The sequence below is a fragment of the Ailuropoda melanoleuca genome, chromosome X, assembly GCF_002007445.2.
Source record: "Ailuropoda melanoleuca isolate Jingjing chromosome X, ASM200744v2, whole genome shotgun sequence".
Classification (NCBI taxonomy): domain Eukaryota; kingdom Metazoa; phylum Chordata; class Mammalia; order Carnivora; family Ursidae; genus Ailuropoda; species Ailuropoda melanoleuca.
In genome coordinates, this window is record NC_048238.1 from 11439799 (window position 1) to 11454718 (window position 14920).

Consider the following 14920-nt stretch of genomic DNA (forward strand, 5'->3'; position numbering starts at 1 on the left):
ATTTTTTTTTTTTCGGTATAATGTGGTTTTGCTGCTTTTAAAATGACAACCAATAGAAGCCAATAAATAAATCCCTCTTCTCTCTACCTCTCTCAAGAATGGACAGGTCCTATGTCACCTTAATATGATATTTAAACAGTGAAGCTGATTTGTTTATCCACCTTTCAGCTCTGCAATCAAGTTTACTGATGGTTGAACACTTCCCACTCCCTACTGAGGATTCCTGGCTGGCCAGTCTGTTTCTGAAAGATATTTATGAAGACCATCATCTACTGCTTCCAGAATATTCTTTCCCAGAATACCGGGGGGGGGCGGGTAAGATAAGAACCTTTTGCTAATCCTGCATAGCATCTCTTTTAGGGATGGTTGCTAGGTGCATTCGGTTAAACGAGACAAGCAGTGTTCTGAAGTCACAGAGATTCAGATGAAGAAAGGGACTGATTCATTCTCTGAGCCCTCACACCTCAAATTTGAGGACCTTTAGATCAGGTGCATTGTTTGTATGTTAGGGGATATGAAGGGAAGGCAAATATACTGAGCTCAGTTCTGTTAAGTACTCACATACAAGAAGGCAGAGAGCAGAGCTCCAGCAGCTGAAGTGAACCAGGGGATCACAAAGGATGCTCAGGACCCAGAACAAACTCCTTTGGACCATGGAGAGAGGCAGAGAGCATCAGGTGTGTCCTAGAGTCAGAAAAAAAGAAATTCTAATAGATGAAAGGACCACAAAAGAAATTTTAAAAAGGCTGTAGGGAAATTGGCACGGAGACTGGTGGAGAGAATTACTTCTTCCTGCCTGACCCTTTTCTTGCCAAGAGATTTCAAAGTATAAACTGGAAGATTTTTTTTCTTCCCCATAGGAGCACACATTTAATTTCATTATAAAATCAAGGGAAAGGAAAGGTCCACCTTACATATGGAGGGCAAAGTACTTCTGTGTAAAGGACAATCAGGGTCTGGTTTAAAAAGAAAAACAACAGAAGAGCTCCTCATGAGTTATTCAGTAGGTAGAAAATTTCAGCTGTGCGAGATGAATAAGTTCTAGAGATCTATTGTGACATGGTGCCTATAGTCAACATGCTATTGTGCACTTAAAAATTTCTCAAGACAGATCTCATGTTAAGGGTTCTTACCACCCACATACAAAAGACAACAAGGAAACTTTCAGAGGTGATGAACATGTCCATTAGCTTGATTGTGGTGATAGTATCATAGGTATACGCATATGCAAACGTATCAAATTGCATACAGTAAAAATGTATATCTGTTTTGTATATCGATTGTACCTCAGTAAAGCTCTCAAGGAAAAAAAAAGGAAACCAAGTCATCCTCTGATGAATCAAGATGTTTACAAACTAAGTTTCCATTACTGCAGCGGTTCTTAGTTTTTTTGGAAAGGTAGTGAGGGTAAAGATCCTTTTAGGAATCTGATGAAGCTAGTGAACCTTCTCCACAGATAAAAGCACATACATTCATACACATGAATTGTTGCACGTAATCCCAGGGATCCTGCATCCCAGCTATGGCCTATCCGTGGGGCTCATTAAAGAACACCAGCGTTGTTGATTGCTCTCAGTGTTGTTCCGGGTTTCCTCCTTTCCCCAATAGGTATATAAGGTGCTGCCCTTGTGCTGTGAGCATCTCCGTGTCTTGTCATCATCGATGTACCCAATTCATCTTTCATTCAACAGCTGTCCATTCCCGCTTCAGAATGAGAAACCAGCCTGCTTGGACTTCATTTCTGTACACAGGGTACTATGAAGGCATATGATTTTCCTTTTTCCATGATCAATGTAGGTATGTGTTGATATCATGAAAGAAAACTGTTTCAGAATCTAAAAGGAAAGGGAAAACTTTCCAAATTGAAGAAAATATGGAAGAGAGATTCCAATTTCTCCCCTTAACATTTGATGGTGTGATAAGAAGTAGAGAGTAGGGGGAATTTGTTACTGGAGCTTGTCTGGCTGTTTTCTGCCACTCTGTTATAGAGGAACACATTCTAAGAATGGTTTGCACAAGATCCAGACTGATAATGAAATGCAGAAATAATTACATCTTCTCAATATGTATGTTTTTCTTAATAAAAAATGGCCCAAAGCAATCCTTAGACCTAAGAGGCTGTGTGTGTACAATGACTACTGTAATTACAACAGTCAATTGGGAATTTTTGTGATACTGTACAATCCACTATGCGTTGACTGGGTATGATCTTATCATTAAACCATCCAATTTCCCAACTCACCAGGCTCTTCTCAAGTCACTTCAGTCTCTCATGTATGGCCAGACAATCAAATCCAACTGCTCTACAAGGCTGAGACATACTGGTGGTTGCCCTGCAGCCTACACAGCTTAATGTGGCTTGAGATACGTTGCACCTCAGGCTGCCATGTGTAATGGTGCAGCTTGTGCCCTCCACAGATCACTGGGCTTCGGGGCTTGAGTAAGGACTGAACTCCCATCGGAGCTTACTGAGTGTCTTATTAGCCTTCAATACATACCCACATAACTCAAACCTTAGTGGCTAAAACAATAACCTTTTTTTTCCCCTCCTGCTCATGGTTATTATAGGATGGGTATCTGGATTGGGCTCAGTTGGGTGGTTCTTCTAAGTTTGAGCATGGCTAGCTGGCTTTTTCATCTATAGTCAGCTGATGGGTGGGCTGGAGCTAGCTGGTTTAGGATGGCCTAAGCTGGCATGGCTGGGATGACTGAGACCCCTCCCCTAACAGACTCCCATCATCCATCTGGCTACTCTGGGCTTGTTTGCATGGTAAGAAAGGTTACTGAGAGCAGCAGGAGGACAAATCCCAAAGTATAAGGCCTTTTTTGAGTCTCTGCTTGCATCATGTTTGCTGATATCCCATTGACCAAATTAAGTCTTAGCGACAGTCCAGTAGTAGTGCAGGGGTACGGTACCAAAGACTATGGATGAGAGAGAATAACCTGTGGCCCTCGTTATAATCTACACCACAGAGCTATGGCACTGGCCTGAGCCTACGTTAGTGTGGAGGAAGAGGCAACTATTTCTAGATGTGTCTTTAGGTGTGTCTTTTCCTAATTCATTTGCCCAGAGTGGGTGCCTCTTTTTACAACTCACAAAGGTATGAGATGGGCTAGCTGAGGTTCTAGATTGGCCCAATATATGTTCTATCTTACTAATAAGATGGACATGGCAAATAATAGCCCCAGGGATATTTTACCTTTTTCTTTGTCGTAGACTCTCCAACCCAGGCAGGCCCAACAGTAAAGACCATCTCTTAAAATTTTTAAAATATTTTTAAGGGAAGGATCCATGTCCAATTCAACTTTGTAAACTCCACAGTCTTCAGCTTAGCATTAATTTGGGCTCAATAATATTTAATCTGAATTGCCACATTTTTATCATTAATATCAGTTACAATCTGTACCCTAGACACATGGTATTCAAAGGGGATCTGCAGACCACCTGAATCAGAATCACTTGGAGCCCTTGTTAAAATGCAGATTCCTAGGTCTGACCTCAGGTCTAATGTACCCAAATCTCTGCTTGCGGCCGGGATTTTTATCTTTAACTCACCTGGGTACTGCTTATGTACATTAAAATTTAAGAATCGCTGCCTTAGAGAAGTGGATTTTGCAATGGTCTGATCTCTATACAAGGTAATAAATAATTTTTACATTCTAATCACACACACACACATATCCATACATATACACAGAGACAGATGACTGAAAAAAAGATTTTAAGGTGAAAATACCCTAAGTACAATAGATCTTTTCTAATCTATTTACATTTCCTAAATGCTGATCATGGATTCAGATATATTTCATGACCCAATAATGTATGATGACCTGGCTTTTGAAAAACAGAGCTCTAGGGAAGATGCTCATAGGGCATTTATTTGAACATTTTTTTCTTTTCCCATATATGTGGTAAATACATAACGCTTCTTTTTCTGTGCTTATAAAGGCCTTTTAATATCCATTCCCCTATGCCAGTGGTTCTCAAATTTTGGCATACATCAGAATCACCTGGAATATTGTTCACAACTTTCTGAGTCCCACCCCAAGAGTTTCTGATTCAGCAAGACTGGGAAGAGGCCAAAAATGTGCATTTCTAACAAGTTTCCAGACTGATCCTTCTCCTCGAGGGACCAACTTTGAGAACCACTGCCCTATATATTCCAATCTCTTTTATTTGCTCCACAAACCATAAGGCATCCCCAAGTTTCTGGACTGATTTTTTATTACCATTTTCTAACCACAGACGCACCATTTCTTGATTTTTTTTTTAATTACTGCTTTCCAGCTACATTTGCTTTAGCTGGTTTCTACTCAGACTTAGCTTGCATTGTGTAATGAACATATTGGATTCAGCTGGCATTTCCCTAAAGCCTGCCAAATGCGCTCCAACCATTGTCTTACTGGCACATTTCCTACTCTGGTTCTAAAACTGTTCTTTTCATTCCCCTGTTTCTTCAGAAAGCACTAACGTGGCTCAAGTCCCAGTCTAGTGGTGCTGTTTGTTCTGTAAAGTTAGATACTGTTGTCTCAGAGATGGCAGATCAGCCCCTCAAGGATGTCATTCTGATGCTATTAATCATTTCTTCCTCCAAGGGCCTGCTAGATCTCAGCCTGAGTCTACTGGCCTGTGTTTATTATTGTGCCTCATGTTATTGGTTATGGTTGAAGCAGCCCCCTTTGTATTACTAGCTGGGTGAAAAATAGACTCACATCTTTGTGTGAGTGTATTTCTGAATGCATATAATGTTACATTTTCTCCAGGAAAATGTTTAACTTCTTGTAAGTCATCTGACAAATGCTTATTGAGCACCTACTATGTGTCCAACATTATGATGAGACCTGGTTTTTTTAAAAAAATGGCAATTTTTTTCTCTTACGTGGTGACAATTTTGTAATCTATAATGTTTCCCTAATTATCTTGACTTCCAGGAAGCTCCCAGCTAAATTTACATGCTAGTTATAGTGACTATTTCATTTCACTATTTTATTACTGTTATGCTTTATAGTCTCACTTTCTTTATATGATTCCTAACCACGATTTAAATTCCTTTTTATTGGGGTGTGCATCCAGCTCTCGGTTTCAACTCAGGTCATGATCTCATGGGTCATGAGACTGAACCCTGCATTGGGCTCCATGCTCAGTGGGGAGTCTGCTTGGGATTCTCTCTCCCTTCTCCCCTCCCTCTTGCACACTGTCTCAAATAAATAAATCTTAAAAAGATTCCTTTTTACTAGCCTAGGTTCACATGTCTATGCATTTTTATTTTAAGTTGACTCCAAGACTTTTGTGAGAAGTTGGGGCACAGATTATTTGGAAATCATACTGATGAAATTTGGTTCTGTTCGGGTTGTGGAGAGGTTATTAACTTCAGAGTAGAGTCATGAGATGGCTATGTTTCTTGCCACATAGATGAGGGAGGAGAGACCACCCGTCAAGACAGAATAAGAGAGAGAGAAAGAGAACAAGAGTGAGAGAAGATAGAAGTAGGCATGCAGGAAAACAAAGAGGCAAAGTGGAGAATGTTGCACTAAATTGGGCTTTCAACATTCATGGTTATTTTTCATTTCTCCTCCAGAGATGTATCAGGTGCTTAGAAGGAAGTGTGCTAAGCGCTGAATATCAGACACAGAGCTCCCTCTTAGTGTTTACACCATCACTGAGGGATCATCATTTAAAACCCTCTTGAACTGAATCAGGTTTAATATTGCTGATCCAGGATGTCTTTTCTTTTTTTTCCAGACTGGTTTTCAATGGGTCTTTGGGCTTTATTTCTGATCTATGTTGCTGGTTTCCACTTTTCACCCACGGGTCTAATTAAAGCCCTGGTGGCCTCTCCTGGTCTTCACTAAGCCCTAGGTATTTACCGTACACCCCAAAGCCAGGGATAAGTCAGTATCCGACCTTCCCCCCGATGGTTTATCGCACTGAGGTCAAAGACGAGTCATGAGATGGAGATGAGCACTTGATATTGGCAGCTGGCTCTGCATGCAAGCTCGCAATTTAGAGTGAAAATCCAGCTGCCCATCCCCTTGAGCTCTTCCACATTTTAACAATGACTGTTTACTGGCCAGTGAAGGGAGGCCTGTGCAGAAAGGAAGAATGGAAGATAGAAAATCACCCAATCTGCATTACGAAAATTAGAGCTTTGTTACTTCTCTTCACTACATATCCTAATATGTTGGTCTGGAGAGATTTCCTTCACTGTGTGACTGTAAATGAATTCCATGAGATCCACAAAATAGCCTGAAGAGTGATTACAATGTACGGCAAAACAACATCACACATACACATATACACACACACATCCTCTTAGTGGTGAAATGTTCTTCCAAGTCAATGAAATTTGGTCCTATTTAGAAGTCATATTTTAGCCCACTCTCACATCTAAGGATGCAACATAAATATTTCTTTGGAAAGCTGAAAGGAAAGACAATCAACTAAATGTTTCTATTTTATAGAACTGAATACAATTAGAATGCTTATATATACACACAATAGCAAGCAGGACTAACCATTTGGTTTAATTACACATTCTAGATTTTTTTTTAAAAATGTGCTTTAACTCCCAATTGGCATTCTGAAATCTGAAAGTAAACTTCCTGTGATGGTGAATGGAAGGAATTCCAGAATTCGAAGAAGCCTTTCTTGAGGTCTCATCAGTGATCACAAAGAATGCATTTGCTCAGTGAACACAATTCTACATTAATTTAGATGAAGACTGTCCAAGGAATGATTTACTGAAATTCAGTGTGCCTGGGTACAGTGGGCTTTGTGTTGGGAGTAGATGTACGTATAGTATGTATAATGAATTAGGTGAGATATTCTATTTACAGGCAACATCGTTGCACTTCCTTTCATCTTTGGGAATGCTCTCATCCATTCACAAGAATGTTCAGAATCACGTTCTGCAAATTCTAATGCTTGAGCAGTGCAGGGTGGGGGCGCAGAGTGAGGGGTAGAGGAACTTTCATCTAAGCAAAAATCTTCTCACTGAATTTTGTTCATATCAACTCTGGTTATAGGGCAATTGGTAAAGGTTTTCTTTCAAATGTTCTCATCATGTCTCAGAGAGATGGCAAAGACGAGGCATGTAAAAGCCAGTAAGGGACCACAGAAGAGCTCATTGATAAATGGATGTTTCTAATTATAAAGATGATATTCATAAGTCTAAAAAGTAGAACATCTCAGCCAAGCATTCTAAAATTTGAAGTTCTAAACTTGAGCATGCCAAGAGCAGAAAGGGTTTTTATGATCATCTCTATCACCACCATCATCATCACTATCATCGTTCCCATGCAGTCTTTTTTTATGTGCCAGGCATCAAGTTCAGCATTTTACTCTAATAGGTAATTTAATCCTCACACATACCCTCTAAGGGAGATATTATTATTATTCCCCTTTTATAGGCAAACAAACGAAGTCCTAGAGCAGCTAGCTAGATACCACTAAAGTCCAAACTCTGCCATTCTCCAGCTATCTGCCACTACAGAGACAGCAGTCCTAAGTGTTCTTGATCTAGGTATTCTGTTTAAGAGACACGTTTCAAGTCTGAAGCACGCAATCCACATTTGCTAGACGGAAGGGCAACCCTCTCCCAACGTGGAGTATGAAAGAGCTATCTGAATGTGATTTAAAGATCCTCTTACTGTTCCCTGCCTAGTGAAGAAGCAGCTATTTTTATCTTATCATGACTCCTGCTTTCCAAATTTGTAAAGTGGTGCAGAGACACACCAGGACACAAAATAAAAAGCTCTCTCTTTTCACCTGCCCTTTGTTAACTACAGTAAATGGTAGAGCCGATTTTCCCAGCAAGACATGAGAATGGCAGAACAACACAGAGGTTGTGACATGGATTCTGCAGCAGGACTGCCTGGATTCTTCCAGATCCTGGCTGTACCACTTGCTACCTGTGTGACTCAAGGCAGTCACTTAATGTGACTATACCTCAATTCAATTGTCTGTAGGATGGTGATAAAAAAAAATATCCTACTTCACAGGGTGGTGGTGAAGATTAAATGAGATGCTACATGTAACACACTTAGAACTATGTGATTAATGTTAACTTGTATTATCATCTGACTATGATGATCCCCACTTCCTCACTACTAAACTGTCCCCTGGAGGTCATCGCTAGGCTTTTGCTGGCTCTAAAATGATTGGCTTCTAACTCTGTCTTCCCATGATAGTAAACTCCTTAATGGTGGGGGCCATTTATTATCTCTTTATACTTCCTGGTGCCTGGCACAATTACCTTTTATGGGTAAGAACTCCATACTGTATCACTGCATTAAAAAAGTGTGGGTGACAGAAAAGACCTTCTATTTTGTACCTTGGTCTATCTTTATACGAGTTTTACAAATTTCAAAAGCTGGAGTCATGACAATATAAAAATAGCTGCTGTACTCGACTAATGAAGCAGATGGAAATGATCTTCAAATCACATTGAAGCATCTCTTACATACTTTGCATTACCTGAAGGGAAGGGTGTTGCTTTAAGCCAGTTAATGTTTGCTGCTGGTTAGTGCCTTGTATTTTTTCGTCTTTTCTTTTCTCCTTCTCCTTCTTCTTTGAGAAGGAGAGGGAAAGAGGGAGGGTGGAACAGAGGGAGAGAGAGAATCTTAAGCAGCTCCACACCCAGTGCAGAGATGATGCGAGGCTTGATCTCATGACCCTGAGATCATTACCTGAGCTGAAATCAAGAGTTGGATGCTTAACCCACCGAGCCACCCAGGTGCCCTGTATTTTCTTGTTTATCTTAAAAAGAACACCAAGTCAAGAACACTTAATGTTACTGACCTTTCACTGGCAATGAATCCAACTGGACGGAGAGCAGAATTTGGGCATAACTGTGTGAGTCCTCAGGGATATGACCGAAGTTAGGTAAGAAGGTAATGTGGCACAGGGGGGTGCCATTCTTGGCCAAATATTTTGATTAAACATCTATTATAAACCCAAGAAAGGACAAAGTATAACTTCTGTAGCAACCACACAGATTAATTTGGTGTTGGGAATGTTAACCTGAAAAACAAGTGCCTGGTACTAGCTTTGCAGACTGAGATGTGTGGGGAGAGAGTGTCATGTTGGTGATGGGGTCTGTCGTCTCTGAAAGTCACATGATCAATAAGGTCATATCAAGCCATCCACCTAGAGGGGTTGATGGAAATAAAACAGCATTTGGAAAGTATTCCACTGGTCAGCAGCAGCAGAAAATAATTGTCATCTCGGTAAATACCTAAGCTTTCTTCCAAGGGGCTTGAAGGTTCTATTTATTTATTTATTTATTTTTAATGGTTTTATTTATTTATTTGACAGAGAGAGTGAGAGAGCACAAGCAGGGGGAACAGCAGAGGGAGAGCAAGAAGCAGGCTCCCCGCTGAGCAGGGAGCCCGACACGGGGCTCCATCCTAGGACCCTGGGATCACGCCCTGAGCCGAAGGCAAACGCCCAACCATCTGAGCCACCCAGGTGCCCCATGAAGGTTCTATTTATACCCAGATAATGTAGAAATCTCAAAGCTCTCTGCTATAAACATTCACCCCTAGGCTCATGCTAAAATAGCACTTGGTCTTAAAGAAAAAAACTGTGCTCTTGGAAGCCACATGGTCAGAGCTACTCTTGTTTAACACTCATTATTTGCCAAGAGGGACATCACTGTTGGTGCGTATCAGTTACCTAAGAATCAAGCCTTATAGACATCACACAACGATAACTCTAACATTAAGGAACTACAGGATATTAAAGCTGAACTTGATATATACGCCATGAAGGAGAGAGAGGGACTATTTCTTAAAGACATATACATACCATGTTGCAAACCTGTACTGTGCACTAGGTATGTATGGGTAACTTCCATATATGTCATATAGGTTTATATACATTACATCCACACTGTATACTACATAATCCATCCTTACAGCTCCTCAGTCAAAACTCTCAATGTGTCACTTTTGATACGTCTTCTCTTTTGATGCCTCCCTTCTCCTGTACCTCACAATGGGTTCACCAGCAAATACGATCAGCCTGATATCACAACATATCTGCAATCTGACTGCACGTCACTACCTCTGCTGCCACCACTCCAGTCCCATCTGCCATCTTCTCTCACCCGGATTGTTGCACTGGCTTTATAACTGGTATCCCTGCTTCCGCTCTTGCCTCACAAAAGCCTATTCTCAATTAAGTTCCAGGGTGATCCTCTGATGGCGTAAGGTGGGTCATGGCGCTCCTCGGCTGAAAACCTTCTAATGGCTTCCATCTCACTCCATGATCTGTCCTACCTGATACCTCTTTGGCTTCATCTCTTGCTCTTCTGCATGCCTCATTTTGTTTTGTGTTTTATGTAAAAAGAAGCACAGATTAGTTATTTTTTGTGTGTCTGGCTCCTTTCTTTCAACATTACGGTACTTAAGAGATAGTGGTATTATCTCAGGGTTAGAGAAACAGACTAATAGCACAAAAGGGAAGGGCTGAAATTGTGCCCATGCATACATGAAAGAGATGAAAAGATACATGAAAAAATGAAAAGAGATGAAAGAAATGTGAAAAGAGAGGGCCTAGAATTGGCCTACATAAACAAGAGTTGGCATGGGAGATCAGTGAGTAAATAACCCATCTCTTCAATAACAAACACTGGAATGAATAGTTATCCCTATGAAAAGAAATGAACTTGTATCTCCATTTTCTATCATAAATAAAATCAATTACAGGTGGATACAAGACTCAAAGGCAAACAGAAAACTAAAACTTGAAGAAGAAAATACAGGAGAAAAGCATTACAACTTCTCAGTGGGGAGGATTTCTTTAAGAAGATGACAAGTACCCAAGCAAAGGAAATACATGTTAAATTTAAGTACATTATAATTAAGAATTCCTATTCAATTAATAGACCATAAAAGGTAAAAGATGGCCACAAATAGGGAGAAGATATTTGCAGTACATATGACTGGCAAGGGATTAATATCCAGAATGTAAAGAAAGCCCCACAAATCAATGAAAAAAAAAAGAAAAACATGCAGGCATTTCAAAAGAAAAGATATATGAATGAAAATATCCCTAATCCCATTAATAATCTCGGTATGCTAATTAAGGATACAATGAGATGGCATTTTATACCTACCAGATGAACAAAAATTGAAATGTCTGACAAAGATGATCATTGCCAGAATGTGGCAAACCAAACACTTCCTGAGCTATTAGTAGGTATATAAATTGGTTCCACCACTTTGGGAAAAGAAAGTGGCATCACCTTGTAAAGAAAAATAAGTATATTCTTATCACCCAACAGTTTGGCTCCCAGGCCTGTACCCTAGACTCTTTCTTATCTGACCCTAGAAACATGTGAAAGATATTCTAAGTAGAATGTTTGTAATAGCAAGAGAATAGAAACACCACTACTACCTTTGACTGGAGGATGGATGGAAAAACTACAATATATTAATAAACTGGAGCAGGGCACAAAAGAATACCTAATCTGTGCTTCCATTTAAATAAAATGTCTCAGCATATTAAGAAGAGCAGTGAAAATAAAATACAGTTATATGCATCAATAATGGGTGACTGTTTAACACAATATTGAGGAGAAAAGCAAGTCACCAAAGCATGCACACAACATAATTCTGTTCATAAAATGTCCCAAAACATGTGAAGTAAAATAAAATTTTGTTTAGAAATGCATAAAGATTCTGGTAAAAACATCCAACAAAGTAAAGGAATGATGAGCACAAAATTCAGGATAGTAGTTACCTCGGGGGGGTGGAGTGGGATACAAAAGGGTTAGGCAGGGGCACCTGGGGAACTTCAGAGGTTTGGCTAATATTCTCTTTCTTAAGAAGGGTTGAAGGGTACACGGATTATTTGATTATTATTTACACCATATATGCTACATATTCTTTCATGCCTATGATATACTTAATAAAAATATAGCACCCATGAGTTCTATTACTGTGTTTTCCAATATGGTAGTCCCCAGACATACATGGTTATTTGAAATCAAATTCTTTAAAGTTAAATAAGATTAAACATTCAATTCCTTAGTCATACTGCCACGGCTCAAATACTCAGTAGCCATATGTGGCTGCTGGCTACCATATTGGACATTGCAGAACATTGGGCAGCACTGTTCTAGAACATTTTTACCTCCTCAGCATTAGATACTGTTTTTATCCACTTTTTATAAAATCAGGCAATTCAATGACTTCCTGCAAAAAAAAAGTCTCCATAATTCTGTCAATAACAGCAGTAGGAGATGAAACAAAGATTTACTTCCTATGGATTTTGTTGATCCTCTTGGTTAAAGAAAATTCCATTAACAAATTTGTCAGACTTCATATTCCAGTTCACTTAACTCATCACACGCCAGCACGAGCCTGATTACTATTCTGCTTCAGGAAGTCAAAGGCACTTTCCAAGCAGCTTCTTGTACCAACAAGGTTGTGAGCAGAATTTCGTCTGCCAAAAAAAATTTCGTTGTGTGAAGATTTCCAAAGCTACATATCCTCCCCGGTAGAATTCGTAAGTGGAAAATGGCCTTCAAGAATGAGAAGGTACCATAGAGAAAAGAGAAGATCTCTGCTTTCCTCCCACCTGTTTTCCAGGGCCTTCCCCAAAGCAGATGTTGCTAATCCGCGAGGCTCAGATTCTAGTACTGTAGTGTGTTTTACCCTGTGTGTTAGAGGGTCAAATACATGGGTGTTATTCTCTGTTTCCCTTGCCTTCATGGAGCAGAATCTGGCCTTGGGTTCTGGTGTCCTTTTCTTCTTTTCTGTCTCACACACACTTGGGTGTTCTAAACCCTGGCGTCATATTCCTAATACAGTTTCTGTAAGGGTGGTAAAAATTTGAAAGTGGGGTATGGAATTAGGGGACGGATAAGCTCTCCCTGTGCACCTGGGTCTAAGCTGTGGATTCTTATCCAGTTGCCTAGAAAGCTCTGCATTGCAGTTTTAGGCACAAGCTCACTGAAAGAAAAAAAAAAAAAAAGATGCCTTTCTTCCCTTGCCATTGTCCGTTGTGGGCGCAGTGACTTTGGGGGCTTCAAAGAGAAGAGAGGGGTTGAACCAAAATCAGATTCAGGTGATGCTTTCTCCTTTGCTCAAAATTCCACTTAATGACACTTAAAGCCCCGATATCACCCCCAGAGATCCTAGGTGAGGATTAGTGGTTCAGAGTTGAACGGGGAGTTAGAAAAGAAGCAGTCATAAGGCTGCTGTTAGCTGTAGTCCAGCTCTGCTGGGAGCCAACATTCCTCCTTAAACGGGTGTTTCCTTCTCCTTATGGGTGGTTGTCATCCCATCAACATCAGAGGTGGTACCGTAGGAGGCAAGTTACCTTCTGTCCTCGCTCAGGGCACTCAGGACATACCTGTCCATCCTGGCGATGTTACATCTCAAAGCCATGAATGTTTGCCTGGTCTGCAGTCCTGAATCCCTGAAGAGAAAAGCCATCTTTTAAAACACCATTTTAATAGTCAAAATGTACTTCTAAGAAAGACTTATTTCATCTGATTGCTCTGCTAACATGGATAGTGGACCCCAAAGTAATGAGTGCCCCTAAATTCATCACAGATATTCATAGCAGTAACACGAATTATCATAAAATAATTTCCCATTTACCAATCAAAGTAATCACAATTCCAGACTCAGCAAAGAGGTCTACTTCCTTCTCTTCTACTAATAAGTCTAGGTTTGGGTCTCCCCCCCAATTATTCATTTTCTATTTATTCATTCGTTTATTTGAGAGCATTCATTTTCTAAGTCACTGGTTTCAAATCTCTGCATTGTGGGCACTCAGGAATTCTAGGTCCTTTGCAAAAGGACCGTTTAATCCCTCTGCTCACCAAATATAGGCTGCCTAATGAATAAAAATAGGTCTTCCTATATATGGGCCTTGGGCTTCTGATATATGGACTGCTATTTTCAAATGTCTGCAGGTGTTGTGATTAATACAAAATCATTTAAAACTGTGTTTGAAACTATAGTTATTTTGCCCTTGTATAAACTATTTTCTCAACCAACTAGTGCTAGAAACGTGGGTAAAATTATACAATGACTTGGAGATTTTTCTGATGGTATAAAGAGGTCTTCAAACTCCTAGTGTTAGGAAACTCTGGTCTAAGTCACGCAGAGTTGGGTCCTCTCTCACCATGAATTAATGTCTTCCAACAGATTTTCCAAATCCTTGAGCAATGAGACGCACTGCTAATCAGTGACTGTTGAATACTGCTGGAGCATAAGCTGGGACAGAGACCCTGGATGTTACCAAAGGGAAACGAACAAAACCCTCTCACAAACAAAGAAAAAGCCCCTTTGCTTATTCAAAGTGATTGTTCCCTTCCTCTTTTTGCAAAATCCTATAAAGCCACAATTTCTTTCCAAATGTAAGGAAATAATAGCACCTAGAGGGAACATGGAGGAAAAGTCCAGGGATCCCAGGCATCTAGCCATCCAGGCTCACCTAAGCATTCCCTTGCCCTGCTTTTGTCTTCCAAGGTGTTCCTGGATGGAGGCAGTGCCCAGCACCCTCACCTTTCAAACAATCTCTGCTTCTTCTCAGGCTCCTCGTATGCCTGGGATTCTGCTGGAGGAAGATGAGTGGCCAGCTAGGATTCCTGCTAGGGCTGTGCGTGCAACGTGCCAGTGTCTCTGCAGTTCGCTTAAATAGCCAACATTATCTCTTCTTCAAGTCAGCTGCAACTCAGTTGGGGGCAGCGTGGGGCTGAAAACTGGAGATGCACCTGGGCTCCAGTCCCAAGGTCAACAGATAAGATGTGATGACGAATTCACTTCCATTGAATTTTTTTTTTTTTACAAATTCACTGGAAAAACAGTTGAAAGTATTATATGATATGTATCTTTTGCTTAAAGTTCAAGCAGCAGGGACACACAATTCTCCAAAAATAAATCCTTTTGTATAACAAGC

The 14920-nt window shown here is 40.3% G+C and overlaps 1 long non-coding RNA gene across 1 annotated transcript; it reads right to left on the bottom strand.

Moving 5' to 3' along the window:
- Window positions 1-575: 575 nt before the first annotated feature.
- Window positions 576-14589, bottom strand: LOC109490578. Its single transcript, XR_002143905.1, has 3 exons — window positions 14527-14589; window positions 13364-13429; window positions 576-684 (listed from the first exon to the last, which is right to left on the bottom strand). It is a non-coding gene; the product is annotated as an uncharacterized LOC109490578 (long non-coding RNA).
- Between the last annotated feature and the right edge of the window lie 331 nt (window positions 14590-14920).